At 32.6% G+C, this 21,872-nt stretch overlaps 1 protein-coding gene across 3 annotated transcripts in view; it reads left to right on the plus strand.

Annotated features, from left to right (window-relative positions):
* Positions 1–1,886: 1,886 nt before the first annotated feature.
* Positions 1,887–21,872, plus strand: part of stet (rhomboid serine protease stem cell tumor) — a 555,200-nt gene continuing 535,214 nt past the window's right edge. For all 3 annotated transcript variants that reach the window (XM_085816564.1, XM_085816563.1, XM_085816565.1), the window contains exon 1: positions 1,887–2,153. The gene's annotated coding sequence lies outside the window, so the exon portion shown is untranslated. The remainder of the gene's footprint in view (positions 2,154–21,872) is intronic.

Below are 21,872 nucleotides of genomic sequence, written 5' to 3' on the forward strand. Positions count from 1 at the left end.
CGTATAAAATAGTGCCCATATAAAGAATTTCATGAAATTTCAAGTATGTACCATTAGCCATTTTTAAAATATCATGCGCGCAAGGTGGAAACATGACGAAATATTTTGTTTCGTCTAGTTTCTAAAGCAGCTATATTATGTAGTAAGCAGCTATATTTTACTAGTTTCTAAAGCAGCTATATTATGTAGTAAGCTGTAAAACATTGGAAGTAATTACGTTTAAAATAAATAAAATATCCCGATTCTTGCAACAGTCACATATTCGAAGATCATAAGGGGTTTAAGGTGTATGAGCCCCCTTAAGCTAAAAGCTGAGGAACCAAATTGGAAATCCTTTATTTACCTCTACATATTTATAGCCACATTTTGGGCGAGCAGATATGACCAGTGAGCACTGATAATTCGACTCGTTGCATATCCAAGCAAACGAGCTGGCTTCGTGGGGCCTATTCGGGGTTTTCCATGTGTACTCTTAAAAAAGTCCTTCACGAAGGCAATCCTCTCCTTAGCCAAATATCTCTGGCGTTACTTTCATAGTAATCACCCAGCACTGTTTCTTCTCCTAGTGGCTGTCTACTTGTTTGTTAAGCATTGGTCAGGAATGGCTGCGTTTAGTAATCTCATGTCTGAGAAGGTAGTCCAGGGTGCACTGCAGGTGGTTAACAGATAATAACACTTTTGGGAAGGAAGCGGAAATAAAACTGCAAACATGCATGCCTTCTAAAAACTTTCAACTCTAACTGAGCTATATGGCACCACCGTAACTAAATAGGGAGCCTTTCCAGCAAATTCTAAATACTATTAAAAATAATTTACGCTTTTCTGTTATCTTGATGTTCAGAAACACTCTTAATGCTCGATATAATGATTCCGCATAAAAAAAACGGATAATGTAACGAGTGCCGCTATGATCAAAGTGTTACCTAACGTACTTTCGTCAGCTGCGATCTTGTTTTTTAAGGAGAAATTGTTATAACGAATGACTGTTATTGCGAGTGCTGATTGAACTGATACGCAGTCGCATGGACCTCCGACCTAAGGTTCTACACCAACCAGAGTTATATGTCCATGCGACGGAAAAGAATCTACCATCCACCGCCAGCGTACAATAATTGTTACATAATAATCCGTATGAAAAATAAATATACGATCAATTAATAATTACATTGTCATGGATAGGATCTATGTTGTGGAGAGTGGAACTTATATATTAACCAGTTTTTAAACCTATGTCTTCTTAAATACGTCATAACTTCATGTTCTTATCAGTTACACACCTTTATGATGTGTGTCCGTATTATTTTTGCAGTTATCCACAGAATAAGCCAGTCACATCAGTTCAGGCAGTTGATAGTTCCATAGCCCAAAGTATATGATAATGTGTAGGCTATTCTATGTTCATATAAACTGAATTCTAAGTACACTTTTGTTAAGTTCATTGTTCAAGTAAATACTAAATACTACTTGTCCACTTCGATACATCATAACTTCGTGTCCTTAACAGTTTGCACACCTCATTATCTGCACAATTACAGCTTAGATACATTCTATGCATATTCTATGATTAATTTGATGATTTTAAACCTTTCCTTGGCGTAATTACCTGCACTTTTTTTTCTGCAACCCCGAATTAAATTTTACGCCATTCATGAGATCGCAAGACGAAGTCACGTGTCGCTAATAAGTATATCATTTCGCCGAAGAACGTACAAGATTCGGTTATGAGAATAGAATTTCATTCATTCTCCCCGCCTTTTCGCGGCGATCGCCTATACCTACCCCCCCCCCCCCCCAATCTCAGTTCGAGAAATCGATGTCAGCGGCGGCGCTGTTGTCGGCCGGCCGCATTTGTTTCTAAATCGGAGGAAGGTCCACGTTCCGAAATATACGAACAGTGGGTCGCCATGTCGCGTTCGAAAGAGACGTGTTCCTGCCGCTAGGTGTTCAACGTGCAGCTCGTCAAACGTGCTTCGGTTGGATTGCGTTGAAACCAGCGAACGATTACTTTTTTTCTTGACCGCTGCAGAGAGTTGCTTCCGCCTTGTTCAAAGCAGACGATTTTGATAGAGATTATTAGAAATCGCTGTTGGAGAGCAAGCACCAGTTCACTGCGACTGTCGCCTATTTTGATAATGTGATAGTCTTTCCGAGAGGTGAGAAGTCTTGTTTTCTCTGTTTTTTTATTTTTTTGTTCATCGACGTGCCGTCGCATGAGTCAGTCTGTCGTAGGCGACGTGAGCTACCCACCTCCGGCAAGTGATTAAAATATTTTCTCCACCCTCTCGTTTCTTTTGGCGTTGCATTTACCCCGCTCATTTTTCAGTTCTGAAGAGAATAAATTTAAATTACTCTTTTTTAAGAGTACTTCAGAGCTCTGGATCTATACCCATGTTTATTTTTCAGAATATGTATAATTATACCTCAATGACTCACGGAATTTCCAGTTTTTTTAATCTTGCAAAAAATTTTAGCATCACATTGCACTGCTTTACCATATGACTGTCCATTCAGATCCCACACGCGGCCTGGCAAACCGCCGATTCTGACAGCTGTTGCCATTCCGCAGAATGCTTTCGAAAATATGCGTATATTTTTGGGTATATAAATACAGTATACGATCTTTTCCCCAAATGTATGCGTATATGAGAGCTGTCAGAGCAAAATTTTTCACTGCATCGCTCATTTTCCCGCAAAATCTTTAAATCTCCTAGTTTTAAATTTGAATGAATTTAGTTAATTTCTTTCAAATGTAAATCAAATTTTGCCTTAAATTTGTAAATGGTACAATATTAATTTTACTCATATGAGTATATTCACATTAATTATGAATTTTGTTTTCATCGTTGTTTAATAGCATTTTGATAACATTCTTTAAAAATAGATAATAACAGAAAAGAAGATAGAATTTAAAAATAGAAGTATTAGATAAATAACATTCTTTTTCTTCTCTAGTTTCCTTCAAAATAAAATTTTTTAAAAAATTGCAAAATCCAATGAAATTTAAACTCGCTAGCCAATTTTTTTCGTTGGTCTCAGTTTTTATTAAATATAATTTGCAGTTATATCATGTTACAATTATTTTCATAATTTGAATTATGCATTTGTCTTTGAATCAGATTTGAAGTTCATTTGAATTTGTATCACCACGTTATTAAATTATGTTCGGTTTGGAGTAGAATTCAAAGAGAAGTATTTTTCATTATTATAAAAGGAGATAATATCAGAAATTAAACTTTATTATTATTTGATATTGTATTTTACAGTGCATATCAACTATTAAAACTGTTTTAACATTTGTAAATTTTACTAAATTTTCAAATTTCTGGTTTAATTTTAGCCAATTTTAGAATATTTTGGTGTGTACATAATTTTAAAAATTATCTTTTACACTAGCTTAAAAATCTCTTAAAAATCGGAAGGCGAAATCTAGCCAGTATATATAAATTTTGAGGGGTGAAGGGAAAATTATAGAATGAACGCAACAGGTTAAAAAACTTTTGAGTACAGGTATACAGTTAGAATCATTTTCACCGTGTTTTAGCATATTTTCTCTTTCACAATTATATGAAAGTTTTTTCATTTACTTGCTACATCTATAAGTCTGTCTTAGCACCTCAGTATTATCGGGCAAAAAAATAAGTAAATAAATTTAAAAAAAATAAATACACTTAATAAATACTTCATAAAAAAGTACAAAGAGATTGATATTGCTATTTTTGGTCTTGAATACGTGTTTAAAATATGCAGTTTTTTTTCACTAAATCATTTAAGACGTACAGCAAATATTTTCAACGAATAACATGTTAATAATAATTTATATTTTTTCAGGACACGAAATTCGTTCACTGAAAACAATAACTTAATTTCAAGTGTTAATTAAAACAAATGTATGGTATTCCATAAACAACCAAAAGCTCCTCCAGTAGGCGCTACACGGAAAGGATGGGATTCCCTGTGGAGGACTTTTTAAGGGAAACTGGTTCGTATCCACGTTGCGCATGGGGAAAACCACGAAAGCGCCCATGCCTCCAGTCCATTCGCTTTGACATGGAACCGCGGACCGAACTACCAGTGTTCTGTTTTTTTTAGCATTTGGTGCCTGGTGGGCACCTAAGTTTTTTAATTTGATTTTCATTTTCTGACCATGTACAGCAGTATCTTATATAATATCGCTTCTATTAATTCGGATTCACTAAAATGCGGTTAGAAAATTTCAAAACAAACTAAACTTTGATTGAGCAAATTAGAAATATCTTATAAAAAGACTTCACAAAATAATTTTTAATACATAAGTGATAATTTTTTCCGTTTTATAGAGTCTATTCTTTTCTGCGCGGTTAATTTTTATGAGGTTTTTAAAGTTATCGATATGATACGTATTTCAATGTTTTCCTGGAGTTCCGGTTTTATAACTGTGCTCTGACTATTCGTTTTTGAACTCTGATAGCTGTCATTGGAAGAGGTGGAGCCATTAATAATATAGTGGAAATTAACACTGCTCTGGTTTTAGTGAATTAAATTCCATCAATGTAATTGAATGCATCAAACCGAACACTAATCAACTAGTTCAGGGATGACCCCATTTATTGACCCTATGGAGTTTTAGGGGGGTTAATTATGACTAGCAGTTGACAACCGAATATGCACTGGCAATAGACCAGCATTATAAAGATTCCATAAAAAGTAAATAAATAAAAACATAAAAAATTAGCAAATATGATAATTAATTGTTTCTTCATATAAATTTTCAGTTAGCTTCTGTTATTCCTTTAAAATTGATTTGTTTATATCGACACTGCATCGAGAAATATTCCATTGCTTTGGTAACTTAATACTATTGCCACAAAAAGACTGTATTTCCTCAGAAGATATATTGTCATACAGAAGCCACTCACAAAATTAAAAAGATTTTAATGTTCGCTTCCACGGCAATGAAAATTTTAACATAATAGCCATGGTTCATAGAAACGTTGAACTATGATATATCTGATCTTAATATTATGATGCAAGAAGAGTTGACTGTATTAAAGAAGGAGGTTCAGGCACAAGTTTTTATCAAAACGCATGGTTAGGTTAAATTTTTGAATTTAAAAGTCATCCGAGAGAAATATCCCAAAATAAAAGTTATTACGAACCAACATTATTAAATATTCCCTCTTCTTATTTAATGAAAGCAGGCTTTAGTCGAATCAATAATCTGCTATCGAAAACAAGAAACATGTTGAATATTTTTGAATGTGGTGACTTAAGAAATAAGCAATTTATGCAAGTATTAAAACATTTGCATCAATACAACAAGTAGCCGTTTTAGAAACTAAAATCGAACTTACGTGTAATTAGAATCTGTGATTTTGTTTCTGCAACGTTTGTAAAATTGGTTACAGCCGGAAACGTCGCGGAGAAAACAACGCAAGGCAAAAAACGTCGTGCTACAAAACATCGTGGGAGAAAACATCTCAGTCCTAAAACATCGTGATACAAAACATCGTCGTAGAAAATAAAGCGGTTCAAAAACTTCGCAGTTTAAAAACATCGTCATCGAAAATATCGTGGTAAAAAATAAGGTATCTACAAATGATCGCATGACGATAACATCGCAGACAACGCTTTTTTCAGGCTTTATTAATTGTAAATGGATATTCCGATAACGATTTGTGAGCGCAAGATGGAAAGAAGGATAAGTTTTACTTTCATATTTTTTATTCACTAATAAATTTTTGCTGAGAAAATAAGAAGGAAACTTAAGCATAGAAAATTAATGTAACTTATAGCACTCAATAGAATTTTAAACCGACATAGTTAACTAACAAAGGCCATTAATAAATCATTTTTATAAAGTTTTTACTGGTAATTTTTCATGAAAAATATAATAAGTTGCATTTAATTAATTAATGCAATAATTTTATGAAATAATTTAACTTTTTCAGCAAAAATTTATTAGTCAATAAAAAACTGTGAAAGTAAAAATTATCCTTCTTTACATCTTGCGCTCACAAATCCTTATGAGAACCATATTTCCATTTACAGTTATTAAAGCCTGAAAAAAGCATGTCTGCGATGTTATCGTCATGCGATGATTTGTATATACTTTATTTTTTATCACGATATTTTCGACGACGATGTTTTTAAACTGCGAAGTTTTAGGGCTACGATGTTTTCTCTTTGCGATGTTTTCTCCTACAATGTTTTGTAACGCGACGTTTTCGCCTTGCGTTGTTTTCTCCGCGACGTTTTCGTCTGCGATGTATTTGCCGCGATGTTATCGGCGAACACCGTAAAATTAATAATAATATTAATAATATGAAAAATGATAAAACATAAATAGCTTTTTATGATTTATATCTTTACTGTCTTTCCGTTTCCTTACCAGAATGCAAATTAATTCGAAAGTATTCGAAAGGGGGACCTATAATCAGTTCTTATATGCATTTAATTCCTTGACTAATGCTGTTCCGAATAGTCCAGCGCAGTGGTATTCAAACTTTTTGGCAGAGAGACCCCCATAAAACACTTTCGCGACTCCAATCAGAGTGTCGACCCTTAGTTTCATATGATAAATTCAGATTTTTTAGGAATTTTATGCTTTTTGTGACCCTAGTATGAATTTTCGCGACCCCACATCGGGTCACGCAAGTTTTGACCATTGGTACTGGTACTGGTGTTTTGACCATTGGTCGGAACCGAGGCCCACCAGCGGCTGAGCGGTAAAGTCGCTGAATTCTGATAGTTTGGTCCGGAGTTCGAATCCTGGTAAACGGGTTGGCTGCATGGCCGTTTTCGTGGTCTTCCCCACTAATGTATACATGAGACAGTTTTCCCTTAGAAAGTCCTCCACGAAGACATCCCTTTCCCTAAGCAAGTAGCCCTCGAGTGCTTGGCCATAATTAAATAACCTAATTGGCGAAACCGATTATTTAGACACGTGATGTACTGCTGTATTTTTGTAGAGTAGCAAAAATTTGTATGCGGCACATTTATATGTATTATATCTTAATTTCTTTTATTCTTTAAGGAACTGCTTAGTGTTTTTAATAATGTATCCCCTTTCAGAGAGATATTTTGGTACAGCGTAAGTTTTAATTGTTATAAGCGCATCAAAAAACGTAGAGTGATTGCGCTGGGGAATTGCATCATGAGAAATCTTGAGATTTTATAAAATATTTTATGATTCCTGCATCTCAGAAATTGCTGTTCTTCATATTTCATAATGCACAATTCTCGAAAAAAAAAAAAAAAATCCAAAGAAATTTTTAGAAATTTAAAAGGAATGATTTTTGCTCTTCTCACAAATCATGATTTTGCAGTTCTAAAAGCTGTCCCTTTTTACAAAATTTAAACTACAACCTCTTAATATGGGAATAAATTAATTACTTCATATAAAATGTTAGAACAATATTGAACGATTTAGAGATGGAATCTCAGTTATGATTTTATTCTTAAAGTTTCTGATACGATGAATTTTAACCAAAATTAATGAGATAGAATGCCATTATGTACGAGCAGCATTGATTTAAAAAGCATGAATTTCATTACAAAGTGCAATTAAATGCGATCTGATCTGTCTAGCTAACTTCTATCCACAAAATTATGAAGGTACTTTTGAAGGGTAGAAGGAAATTGGACAGAACAACTTTTCAACTAATATTCCGTAAAATCTGTGTTATAGTTCAAGGGGATTTTGTTCTTCTGTGGAAGTGGTCGTTTAGAGAAATTATGTTGAATATGTTTATTTATATTCTTAGGAAAACTGATCACTTTCAGAGGTGATTTTCCTAGTGACGTGGTAGCTACAAGGGATTTCACTGTATTTGAATGATTAAAAAAATACTATTAATTTTTCAATAAAATTTAAAAAGTAAATTATGGGAGGGGGAACAACTCATTATTTTCTATTTATTCTCATTATTCATTTGATTTTTTTGGCAATGCTTCATTTTTTACTTCCTTGTACGAAGTAAAAAGGAAGTATTGTAATCGCGAAAAGTTTCAGGCAGCATATTTCAACGAAAATATCCATTTTGACCGCTATCGAATGCAATTTAACGATGTTTTTACGTGATATCTGTACGTAAGGACAGAATAAAAGACTCCTTTCCTACAAAAAAATTATAAAACTGCTTTAAAATGAATTCTGAAGAGAATTTTTCGTGGCGCCTGTACGAACGTATGTACGTACGTATCTCGCATAACTCGAAAACGAATAGCCTCAGAACGTTGAAATTTTGTATATAGAACTGCTATAACATATAGATGTGCACCTCGTATTTTAGTTGCAATCGGCCGCACTAAACGTATATAAATACTATATTTATATATATATCCACTCTGTTACTCGGCACAGTGATCTCAGTTTCTTTACTCTTTTAAGTTTGTAAATTGTACATTTCTTGCTTTAAAAATGATTTAATTATGTTGTTCTTATCTTCCGGTTAAGGTTTTTATGGCTTTCGTAATTCTGGAAGCAATATTTGTACAATTATCAACAATTTAAAAGCTGTTTAAATGCGGTTAAGTTTTAAATAACACGGCGGACGTATTTGTTTACATTTGAAACAGCAGAATTGTAGATTTGTTGCCAATCTAGAGAGACTAAGCTTCCAAACAACAAAAATAACGCCTTCATTTATTATTGCGAATTAAATCATGCTTAATCCTTTCTGAAATTTTTTCGAGGAAATAAGTGTTTAAGATTTACTTCGTAATTTTTAATACAGATATTTTGAGTTCTTATGTATTTTTGCCTTGTCGCGAAGTGAGAACTGAATTAATTGAATGAGAAATACTAAATCGTGTGTGAAAAACTGTTTCTTTTCTGTTTTGTTTGCTTAATTTCTTTCATACATCGTTTTAGCTTTATTGTAGTATTTGAATAGAACATATGGCAGCGATAAGATAATTCTTCAAATGATATAAATTTTGTGCATTCAGAGTGTCGTTATAGTAAACAAATATAGTGAATTTTAAAGAGTGCATTTATTCTATTGTGGTTTATGCGCTGTCGACGAAGTAGATTTAATTCAATCCAATCAATTTAAATGAAATTCAAGAAAAAAATGCGTATAATTTAATATTCCGTACAAGGAAGTCATGTGGTGTACACATCAGATTTTTTCCTTATAAAATGCGTCTTTTTAAATAGAAAACTGAGAATTGTTGAGAATTTCGAATTACGAGGAAAAGAATCTAGAGAAATAATTTAATTTTTAGCTCAGGAATTTAGAATCTTTAAAAAGCAAACTTTCCCGAAACCCAAACCACTGTAAACTTAGATGTTTGAAATTTATTCCTTGGATTAAGATTTCCTAATTTCAGTGTTTATTACTTTATCAAAGCTTCAAAATACAATGCACGAAAATTATCGAGTCGTTAAGTTTATTTCAGAGCAGGAAACATGAAAAATCAGCAATGCCGTCGTCGTCATTAGAACGCCGGACCGTCTAGTCGGGCATGCTTCCAATTACACCATGAAAGAAAAAATTCCTTACATTTTCAGATTCTATTGTAAAATACAGATTTATGTCTAAAACATTAAATGCGGAAAAATTAATTACGAATTTAGAATTTAGGTTCTTTTATTTGATGGTTTAATGCAATTTAATTTTTTTCTCCGAACTTATTTTATTTCATTTATTTATGTGTGCATTTTTCAAGTCAAAATTTCGGTTAAACCACTTATACTGTAATCCCTCCTCCCCACAAAACCATTCATTAAGGTCACCTTATTTTCGTTTAAATTAAAGATTACGACAACATTAAAATCTGTTCGTGACAGTCAAAATACAAACGAGCTTATCTTAATTGATATTTCGAAGCGATAATGACGTCATCTAATTGGGTTCAAAACAAGCAGCTGAATAAAAGAGGTCGAAGAAAAAGATAAAGTTGACTATTATTCAGTCGCTGTCGTAAAATATCTGTCATGATTAAATTTTTTAACGCTTTTCCATCGACCGCATCCCAGTGCGGATTAACTGTCGGTAGTTAACATCAGGTTTTGCTTCAAGCAAAAATAGATTTAATTAAGTCGTTAAGATTAGAAAGGTAACGTCAATTTTTAAAATTTTATAGGAAGACTTAAGAATCTACCGAAATTTGTAATCCGAAGCACTAATCCGACACTGCATTTGATAAACTATAAACTCAGAAAAATATTGACCAGGCATTCGATCAGATTTAACTGTTTAATCTTCTGAAATCTGAATTTGAAGCCTGAGGACTGATGCTCTTCATTGTTTGGATGTATAAATTAAATATAGTTAAAATTACAGTACAGTCGCTGACGGCCTTTTCTGAAAATGACAGCTTTGTGGAGAACTTACGCAAACACTAGAATATACTCTCTTTAATTCGGCCGCCTCTACAAAAAATCCAAATCATCTGGAACTGTGGGTGCACGTCTTAAAAAGAATTCTCTATATTACATAGTTACACACTTTGTTAAAATGAAATTAAACTGAGGATGGTCATCAAAGCCTTTGGTTACCTGTGACCTACAATTTGACGACCATCAAATTAGCACGCAAGGTAAATTTAGAGAGAATATTGAAGTAAACTGCAAGGTACTGTTATTTGTGTAAGCTTTTAATAAATGAAGACCTACAATTTACAGTTGCTGGTAATCAACCGTTAAGCACCAGTGTTGATCGGTGAAGTAAATTTAAATAAATTACTGAAATAAATTGAAGAATATTATGACGGTGAAGATCACCGATGACTGATGAATTGATGGTCAACTGTTAACCAATACTGTCGTTAAGTGCCATTGCTATCTATAATAGGCCACATAAGAAAATCCCCGAGGCGGAAATGTTTTATATAAAAAATCGTTTGTTTGATATACGGAATCTTTTTCGCCTGTCTGTATAATTAGTTATTTTCTCTGTTTCGACGAGCTTTTGTTGTGGAGACTGAGTTGTGGACTACGGCCAAAAAAAATCACATCAAAGTGCGATTCTTTATTTTGGCTTGTACATCTATCCAAGAAAAAGTCGTACATTTTTAAGTTACTTGGATCATTTTGATTAATGAATTTTAGAAGCTTAAAAGGAATTTTGTTTGTTATTTTCAATTTCTTTCTCTTTTCTAGTTTTTAATGCAGTTTTTTCTAGACATCCAATTTTTAATTATAACCTTGCGACTGAATAACTTGTTTGTGTTTTGACATTCGAATGTAATGATCTGGAAGACTGCCACTGCTGCCCAGGCATGATGGGACAAGTAAATATCATCTAAAAAATGAAGAGATTGCTCTATCTCGGCCGTGTACTCGTATGGTACTTGCTGGCATCAGGACATGATTTAAACAGAACCATCATGACAATATTCTGGGTTATAAGGAATTTGTCTTACAAAATTAGGTAACCTTAGATTTGTATGGAATAATAGCTTTAGGTATATCCTATCAAAATGGAAAGGATATTTTTAACTAATTTATTCCTTTATGTATTTAATTTTCAAACATGGACCTTTTTGGATATATTGCGTGCAATGGTATGCATTACACTCTTAGAATTTGTAGACAAACTGGATGTATGTCATGTGGATTAGCATTAGTTTTTTAATTTGGCACGACAAAATGTTTTCGAAAAATGAGGCAGAATAAAATAATAAAAGTTAAAAATATTTAGAGCAAAGTTATATCTCTTGGTTCTAAGCAAATTTAGCGCAAAATTTAAATTTTCTGCATTTGATCATAATCAAATCATGACCGAAGTAATTATCATCAACTACCGTTTATTGTCATTAAATTTTATTTTATTGCATAAGAATACTGTTTTTGTATAACGTATGAATATTTTTTTTGAGTTAGCTGTTTTGCATTTTCAAAAGTTATATATTCTTAAATAACCATACATAAAAGTATTCCTTCTTTGATGATAACAATAAATCTAATAAAGTCTTTTTTATTTTAATATGTTAGTAATTAATGTCAATTACTTTTTGATTAACTGAAAACTTAAAAAGCCGCTTTTTTACCGCTCCCCTTCAAAAATTGCCTCATTTTGAATAGCAGCCACATTTCGAGCATATTTCCTGTAGGCTGAAAATCATGCAAAATAACTAATAAGATATTTTTATTGTATTTAAAAAGTAGGTACAAGCAAAAACTATTTCAATAGTATTGCTATGCTAATAATATTAGAGGTCTGTTAGCTACTAAACTGGTACACGCTTTTTTAATTATTTTTCTTCTAGAATGCTGTCGCTCTAAATTGAGTTGGAACTAGGCAGGTAGCTCTCGCGTGTCTCGCCTCAATTAAGTAATGCAATTCAATCTAGAAAATGAAGTAAAATACATACCATTATGCTGAGCAACGATGCACTGGAGAATAACTGAGCAAATAGTAAGAAGTGCTGGCTTTTCTAGATCGGTTAGAAACACAGAAAGATGATTAAATAGCCGTTCCTTAGGTAAGCTAAACATAGAGGAAATGTGGAATGAATGCTCTCTAAGACGACTACTTACATTACAGATAATTTGGCTTTCTCTAGAGGTGGTAGTCTGAAGGAGATACTATTAGATAACATTAGTTTTTATGTTCCCAGAAATACTAGTGATCTTCAGAAATGATTGTCTTAAAGAGATGGTCATCTCGGGGTTTCCTGTATGTTTAAAACTTGTGACATATTATCTTGTAGGCACAAAAAACACAACTATGGTTAGCTTGTTTATGAGAATATCATTCAGAATTAATGGTATTTTAGAGCTAATTTTGACTAATTCGTTGAATTATAGAAATGAAGTTTAGAAGTTTTATTGCATATACAATGGAAGCTCGGCAAGTTGACATAAAGTATCATAGAGTAAGTAGTTTTTGTTAAATTACTGAATAAAGAGCAAGTTTAAAAACACTGAAGTAATTTAATTTACATTTTGGAAGAACAGAAAAGAAATTAAATTTGTTAATTATTTCTGACGTTAACGTAAACCAACGTGATAGTTTGTGTTGCGTAATATAATGAAACCACTTACCGGGATGAAACTTGCTTTTTCAAATGGGTTTAAAGAAATCATCAGTAACTGTGGTTTGTGTCTTTTATTGTATATAAATTATCTTCAATACTACATAAATGTTCCAAACTGTTTTTAGCTGTGTTTGTGTCCTTTATTGCATATAAATTATCTTTAATACTACATAAATGTTCCAAACTGCTTTTACAGAACCTGGAATCCGAAAACAATCGTTGAGATTAATTCATAGAATGTTAAGCCATCATCAGTTGCTCATTATCTAAAATTTTCATTCTGTGAATTATTCATGTATTCACTGATCATCATCAGTTGCTCATAATCTAAAATTTTCAATCTGTGAATTATTCATGTATTCACTGATCATCATCAGTTGCTCATAATCTAAAATTTTCAATCTGTGAATTATTCATGTATTCACTGATCATCATCAGTTGCTCATAATCTAAAATTTTCATTCTGTGAATTATTCATGTATTCATTGATCATCATCAGCTGCTCATAATCTAAAATTTTCAATCTGTGAATTATTCATGTATTCACTGATCATCATCAGTTGCTCATAATCTAAAATTTTCATTCTGTGAATGTCAGCCACTTCCTTCTATTAGAAAGAGATGGATCAAGGAAATTTTGTTCGAGGGGATATGAATTTACATTTATATAAACGAATATCCTTTTAATTGTGTCCAGTTAACGAGGTTTTCCTTTGTACACAATTGAGGGAAGTCGAAAAGTTCCTTTGCACAACTTTAAAATTATAAATTTTGCACAACTTCGCACGTCTATGGGTCCAGAACTGCTGTGTGATTGTTTGAAGCATGGTGTTATACGCCCTGCCTTCTGATTGCTCATTCGTAATGACATATCACGAGTAACTCTCTGAAACAGTACACAAACTACGTCTTCCAGCTTCTCGTTATTGAAATACTGTTTTTTTTTTTAATTACAGAACCGCATTAACAAGTTTTTTGGAATGCAGCTAGAGCTTGTGCTTATTGTCCAATCTAATAATTTTGGAAATTTTGGTCTAAGGACCTGCGGGCTCTTACTGCACTGTCCTCTGTCTTGTTGGAATTAAACGGTGCGTCGGCGATACTTTTGAGCTTCAATTCTGTCTCTATTATCAGATAAGTTTGCTGATTACAAACAGAGCTGTTAAAAATTATAACAGTGTAAAGGACTTTTCGTTCACCTTGTATATTATACCAAATCAAAACCAAAAAGTTGAGTTATCCGGAATATCGACTTAGCTGAGGGTCGAAATAACACAGTCCCCTGTACTTACAATTATTTTGCAAAATTATTTCTACTTTATCGATAACAAAAATTATAAAAATGGCTTTGTAAATTTATTCATTTCTAATTTGGTCTCGTAGTGCGTGGATATATGATAATTTATATAATTTCAGTCATCATAATATTATATTATTCATCATAGTAATTATAAGTTCATTATAATTACTACAGTGATTACTATTCATAATTAATATTTATTATAATTTCAGTTCACCTTAGTTGACGGTGCCTTCCATGTGTTCAACGCTCGAGGGACGCATAAATTAAGTACTGGAAACTGTACTTTCTGTTTGAAAATGAGAAACTGCTATCATTGCTGCTAAAACACAGATACTTGCTTGGGCGTTTTAACTTGCAATTTAATGTGAAGTCTTGAGTAATTTAAGATCACACTACTAATTTCTACTAATTTTAATTACAACTAAAAATACTACTGATTTCTACCTGGAGGTATAAAATTAACCGTTACTGTGAATTTTATTCATTCAGGTAGATATTATATAGTGTGTTGAAGGCTTCACCCCTAAGTAGGTAACGGCGCATTCGAAGTGTTAAGGCTTTACCGTTTCTGTTTAATCACTTTGTGCATGACCTTTCTGTTTTCTGAGAGGGGAAAAAGAATTTTCACCGCCACAAGTGATTCACTGCGTTCTCTCGAGATAAAGTTAATCGTTCACCTACAGAGCCTTAACCCGGAATTCTATGACGGGTTTCATTTCTTGCAGCATAGCATTCATAGCTAAAGCTTAAAAACATTTTCCGCTCTTCGCAATGTGGTTGTAGTAAGGTGCAATGTCCACATGTATGAGGTAGATCCGTAAAGCTTATCCGTTTTCTTTTACTCTCGTAATTTTATGTGTTTACTTGTTAAAGAATAATCCTAAGAATTCCGAAATGTTTTCTATTGATTTAAGATACTTTAATAGCATGTATTTAATCTGAAACTAGATAATCTAATAGAACATGTTTATCTGTTGCTTAAGAGGTCTTTTTACTTCCTTGTACGAAGTAAAAAGGAAGTATTGTAATCGCGAAAAGTTTCAGGCAGCATATTTCAACGAAAATATCCAGTTTGACCGCCATCGAATGCAATTTAACGATGTTTTTGCGTGATATATGTACCTAAGGACAGACTAAAATACTCTTTTCCTTCAAAAAAATTATAAAACTGCTTTAAAATTAAATCTGAAGAGAATTTTTCGTGGCGTCTGTACGAACGTATGTACGTACGTATCTCGCATAACTCAAAAGCGAGTAGCCTCAGACCGTTGAAATTTTGTATATAGGACTGCTATAACATGTAGATATGCACCTCGTATTTTGGTTGCAATCGGCCGCACCAAACGTATATAAATATATTTATATATATATATCTATTCTATTACCCGGCTCAGTGATCTCAGTTTCTTTACAGTTATATGTTTGTAAATTGTACAAGTTTTGCTTTAAAAATGATTGAATTATGTTGTTTTTATCTTCCGGTTAAGGATTTTATGCCTTTAGTAAATCTGTGTGCAATATTTTTAGAATTATCAGCAATTTTAAAGTTGTTTAATTGCCGCTAAGCCTGTTTTTAATGGCGGCCATTAATGTTTACATTTGAAACAGGAGACTAGCGGATTTGTTGCCAATCTAGAGAAACTTAGCTTCGCAACAACAAAGGTAACGCATTCATTTATTATTGCCAATTAAATCATGCTTAATTCTTTCTGGAATTTTTTCGAGGAAATAAGCGTTTGAGATTTACTTCGTAATTTTTAATATAGATATTTTGAGTTTTTATGTATTTTTGCCTTCTCGCGAAGTGAGAACTGAATTAATTCAATGAGAAATACTCAATCGTCTGTGAAAAACTGTTTCTTTTTTGTTTTGTTTGCTTAATTTTTTTATACATCCTTCTAGCTTTGTTATAGTATTTGAATAGAACATGTGGCAGCGATTAGATAATTCTTTAAATGATATAAATTTTGTGCATTGTGAGTTATAAAATGAACGAAATATAATACTGTTAAGTAAACCTAGCGCCAGAGTTTCGCTATGGTAAACAAAGTGAATTTTAAAGATTGCATGTATTCTATTGTGGTTTATGCGCTGTCGGCGAAGTAGGTTTAATTCAATCTAATAAGTTTAAATAAAATGCAAGAAAAAATGCGTATAATTTAATATTCCGTACAAGGAAGTTATGTGGTGTACACATCAGATTTTTTTCTATCGCAGATGATGCAATTGTGAGGTTTTTGATCATTCGTCTGTAAGAATGATTTTTAAGTTTTCACCTTATAAATATTATAAATGTGCATTTTTATCAGCGTTGCGTTACGCTACGTTAAAGGAATTTATCATTTATGCAGCCTAGCAAATAGCATCTCTGACGCAAAAATTGTTCCACTATCATCCGCGCTAATGAAGTTATCAATATTTCCAGGAACTTATCAATATTTCCAGGAACAGAATATTAGGAGTATTATCAATGAAAATTCAGAGCTTTTTTTTTTTTAAGATTCTTAATCTTTAAAGTTAACGTTGTTTGTTAATTATCGTTCATATTAGAACAGTTCATTTCTTAACTAATTGACTGAACGATTAAAAGCAATATGCATATTTCTTAATAACTTAAGTCCTTAATATAGTTCTTTATAGTATCTCGAAGTTTATAATGCACTTTGTAAGAAGGGAGAAGAAACGATCACCTACACAGAAGTATGGAATGGTACATGATTATTTCAAAGAGAGTTCATCGTTTCTTGGTTTATGATTCCGCAAGTTTGTTATGAAATATTGTTTTTTGTTTAGAGCAGCGGTTCTTAACCTTTTGACTAACGCGTACCATCTAAACAAAAATTGAAGACCTTTAGTACCATCACTACAAAGTACTACTACCACCACCACCACTCTTGAACAAAGCTCAGATCGTATAAATTCACGATTGTTAGAGAAAAAACTCCATCAGGATGCTGAGGTTTTAATTTTTGAATTTAATAGTTAGAAATACTTTGCTTCTTTGCGTACCACCAGTTGAGAACCTCTGGTTTAGAGGTTTAGTTTTTATAAACAGCCTTGGATAGTTAAGTTTTATTCGGTATTCCCGGCTGTTAAATCAAAATTCAGTTGGATTTACGTCGAATAATGGAACTTCGTTCCTTCTAAAATCAAAAAGCCAAACGGTTATGGTATCCATCAGTATTCCAAATGGGTAAAAATAAGCTGTCTATAAATTTTTATTCCACTATACTTTCTTTACAAGAGAGATAAAAGGAGGCAAATTGAGAGAGAAAGAGCAAAAATGTTATTTTGGGGGCTTCTTGCGTCGCCATGGCAACATTGATTTCGCATGCCCGAATGCGCACCTCTTCCACGTGTTTCGGAAGCCATCTATAACCACCAGCCCTTAGTCCCTCCATATCTATAAGTTTACTTTTAAAATGATTAAATTATGAGAATTAAAATTGACTAACCTGGAGTACCTGTAGGTAGGGAAAGGAAAATTAGGAATTAGGGGCCATTTTGAATGAAACAATGCACCATTCTGCATTATGTTGAGTCGTGTTTGGATCCCAGTCGAAACACATGCTTTAACTCAATTTTTTAAATTAGTATTGTGCATTTCCATACTGCAGATTAAATGTGGCCACAATGGAGCTTATTTTTTGTTAAAGTCCAGATAGTCATTCTCCTTCCCGATTAATATGTATAAGCGTTTATTAAAAAAAATGGTACTTTTCCGTTTCGCCGGCGCAAATCTCGCCAAGCAGACTTTATTGACGACAACATACATTATACACACAAAAAATATTAAAAAAATGTTAGTCCTAAGAATTCTTTTTTTGAAGGCATAAACATTTTAATATCGCTTAAAATTTTATAAAAAGCCAATAAATAAAGACAATAAATTTATAAAAAGACATTAATTTAAGAATTTACTATGCTTTCATGGTTCAATATCCTGTTTCGCCGGTTCATATCACGTGATCCCAAGCGATCTCATCTCACGTATACTACTCTACAAAAATATAATGCTCTCAGTAATTATCTACATTAATTTCAAGTTAAATCTTAATTTGGAACACAAGTTTAAATGCAAGAAATACTTCAATTCGTACGAATAGCTTACTCAGAAATTATGTAAAACTGCAGTGCTTTACTTCGCTAATGCATTCTCATTAGAATTGATGAATTTAACCCTTGACTTTACCTCTTCTATATTTTCGGTTTCGGGTAAGCGCTGTGATTGCATCCTAATTGATTTAATTGCCGAAAATGGCCTTAGACATAAAACTGAACTATTTGAATGAGGCGTAAAAGGTTACCAGCGAGAATATTCCGTTTGGCATCGGTTGTACCATTATTGGTGACTTTATCGCTTGCGCCGGTAAAACGGAAAAGTACCAAAACAATTCTAGGTATTTGGAGTCTGGCTTACTTAGGGTAAATATTAGACGGCCCCCTCACTTCTACATAACATAACGTAACATAACATAACATAGGTATTTGGATTTTTTTATAGTACATATAGGTATACAGCGTTATCCAAGTGACGGAATCTAATTTTTCGCTTGCCTTATTTATTCCTATTTATAAAAAAAAATACGAATAATCATATTTTTTATAGTTTTGTATACGCCTGTGTGTGTATGTGCATACTTACTGAAATGCAAGTGAAGGTATTTAATTTTTCGCTTGTAATAATTTAAAAAATTCGGTTATTTGGATTATTTTTTCCTGAGTACATATAAATAATTTTCTGAAATGAAATTCAGGAGATTTTAAATTGGAAGAGTAACACATCAATATTAAAATCTTGTCACTGCCATGTGACGCATATCAACCAAACTAGAAGACGATTCAAATTTCGCTTTTGAACCATATGTTTAAAACTTTGGTATTTATTGAAATGCAAACGAATTATCTTAGTTTTCGTTTGAGCTATTTATTAAAAAAATCCGGATAATCGGATTGTCTGCTTTTCTATAATGCATGGAAGGGTTTGTTTGTCGTATTTATTTAAAAAATCCAAATAATCGAATCACTTTGCTTTCTGTAGGACGAATAAGTATTTACTCAAAAAATGTGGCAAGTAGGATTTCTTTCCTATGATACACGTGAGTACTTATTAAAATGCAAATGAAGGGATCCTATTAATTTATTTATTGCAATTATTCAAAAAATCTGATGTGTACACCACATGACTTCCTTGTACGGAATATTAAATTATACGCATTTTTCTTGCATTTCATTTAAACTTATTAGATTGAATTAAATCGACTTCGCCGACAGCGCATAAACCACAATAGAATAAATGCATTCTTTAAAATTCACTCTAGTATTTGTTTACCATAGCGACACTCTGGCGCTAGATTCCCTTAAAAATTATTACTGTAACTAAATTTGTATTACTGTCAGTTTGCGCGCAGTGCTTCAGTACAAATTTTAAATTTTCGGAAAGTACTGTTAGTTTTTTCTTTATAAAACAAATTCTGATACACTATTAAATAAAATAAATAAAGAAAGATAATCATCTATGTATAAAGATGACACACTGAAAATTTAATTTATGTATGACAAAAACAATTTGACTTATTAAAACTCGAAAATCAGCTAAAATTCTCACTTTTTGTGTTGCGCAAAAGTCATGTCTCCACTTCGGTATTATATTTCGTTCATATTATAACTCATAATGCACAAAATTTATATCATTTAAAGAATAGAATTATCTAATCGTTGCCACATGTTCTACTCAAATACTATAATAAAGCTAGAATGATGTATAAAAGAAATTAAGCAAACAAAACAAAAAAAGAAACAGTTTTTCACAGACGATTGAGTATTTCTCATTCAATTAATTCAGTTCTCACTTCGCGAGAAGGCAAAAATACATAAAAACTCAAAATATCTATATTGAAAATTACGAAGTAAATCTTAAACGCTTATTTCCTCGAAAAAATTCCAGAAAGGAAAGCACAATTTAAATAATAAATGAAGGCGTTATCTTTGTTGTTGCGAAGCTAAGTTTCACTAGATTGGCAGCAAATCCACTAGTCTCCTGTTTCAAATGTAAACATGAATGGCCGCCATTAAAAAAGGCTTAGTGGCAATTAAACAACTTTAAAATTGCTGATAATTCTAAAAATATCGCACACAGATTTACTAAAGTATAAAACCCTTAACCGGAAGATAAAAACAACATAATTCAATCATTTTTAAAGCAAAAAATGTACAATTTACCAATATATAACAGTAAGGAAACTGAGAATTCTGAGCTGGCTAACAGAGTGGATATATATATAAATATATTTATATACGTTTGGTGCGGCCGATTCCAACCAAAATAAGAGGTGCACATCTACATGTTATAGCAGTCCTATATACAAAATTTCAACGTTCAGAGGCTACTCGTTTTTGAGTTATGCGAGATACGCACGAACGTACGTACGTATACATACGTTCGTACAGACGCCACGAAAAATTCTCTTCAGAATTAATTTTAAAGCTGTTTTATAATTTTTTTTTGAAGGAAAAGTGTATTTTATTCTGTCCTTACGTACAGATATCACGCAAAAACATCGTTAAATTGCATTCGATAGTGGTCAAAATGGATATTTTCGTTGAAATATGCTGCCTGAAACTTTTCGCGATTACAATACTTCCTTTTTACTTCGTACAAGGAAGTAAAAATTGAATAATCAGTTTTTCCTTCCTTCTCTGTACCTGAGACAAAGGAATGTAAACGAGGGATTTTATTATTTTTCGTTTAACATATTCCCACCCCGAAAAAAAGTGTTTGGAAAATCGAAAAATCTATTTTTCTGTAGGATACATCGAAATTTATAACTATGCGAGAGAGGTTCCTATTTTCCATTTGTCGTATTTGCTTATAATGCTCATATATGCCCACTAGAGGCCTGGCGGTAAAGTCGCTGAACACTGTTAGCTCAGTCCGGGGTTCGAATCTCGGCGAACGGGCTGGCTACATGGGAAATTCCCTTAGAAAGTACTCCACGAAGGCATCCCTTCCCTTAAGGCAGATAGTTCTTGATTGCTTTGCTGTAATTAAAATACTCCAAACCCTAAAATATCCATATAATCAGTTTGCCTTTTACTTGGGCTGTATAAGTGCAAGTGAAACTATAATGCAGGTGAGGAGATATTATTTTTTATTTCTGTAAAGATTATATGTTATAATAAATAATGTTGCCTTTAGAAACTATTTTAGCAAAAACGTTCCACAAATTTTGGACCGTTACGATTACCGCCTAACGGTAGGTACCGGTAAATCCAAATGTGACCTAACCCGTTATCCCATTCACTTGCATCACTTTGCCATATCTAATAGATTGACAACCGCGTCATTTAGCTGAATTTTATCATAAGTGAAGCATAAGATCTTTTATTTGTCTTCTATGCTTCCGGAAAAGTGGCCTGTTTCTAAAATGCTATCATTTGCCGCGACATAAAATCTTTAATTTATTTTTCAAATTATTATTATACTGTATAGGGAAAAATAACAGAAACAAACGCACTTCTTTATAATTAAAATCTTTATTTTTAATAATACAGTAAGACCCCGCTTAACGCGGGGGATACGTTCTAGCAAAGTAGAGCGTAA

Source organism: Stegodyphus dumicola, chromosome 5, assembly GCF_044657685.1.
Source record: "Stegodyphus dumicola isolate Sdum_Otavi_A_Nest chromosome 5, ASM4465768v1".
NCBI lineage: Eukaryota > Metazoa > Arthropoda > Arachnida > Araneae > Eresidae > Stegodyphus > Stegodyphus dumicola.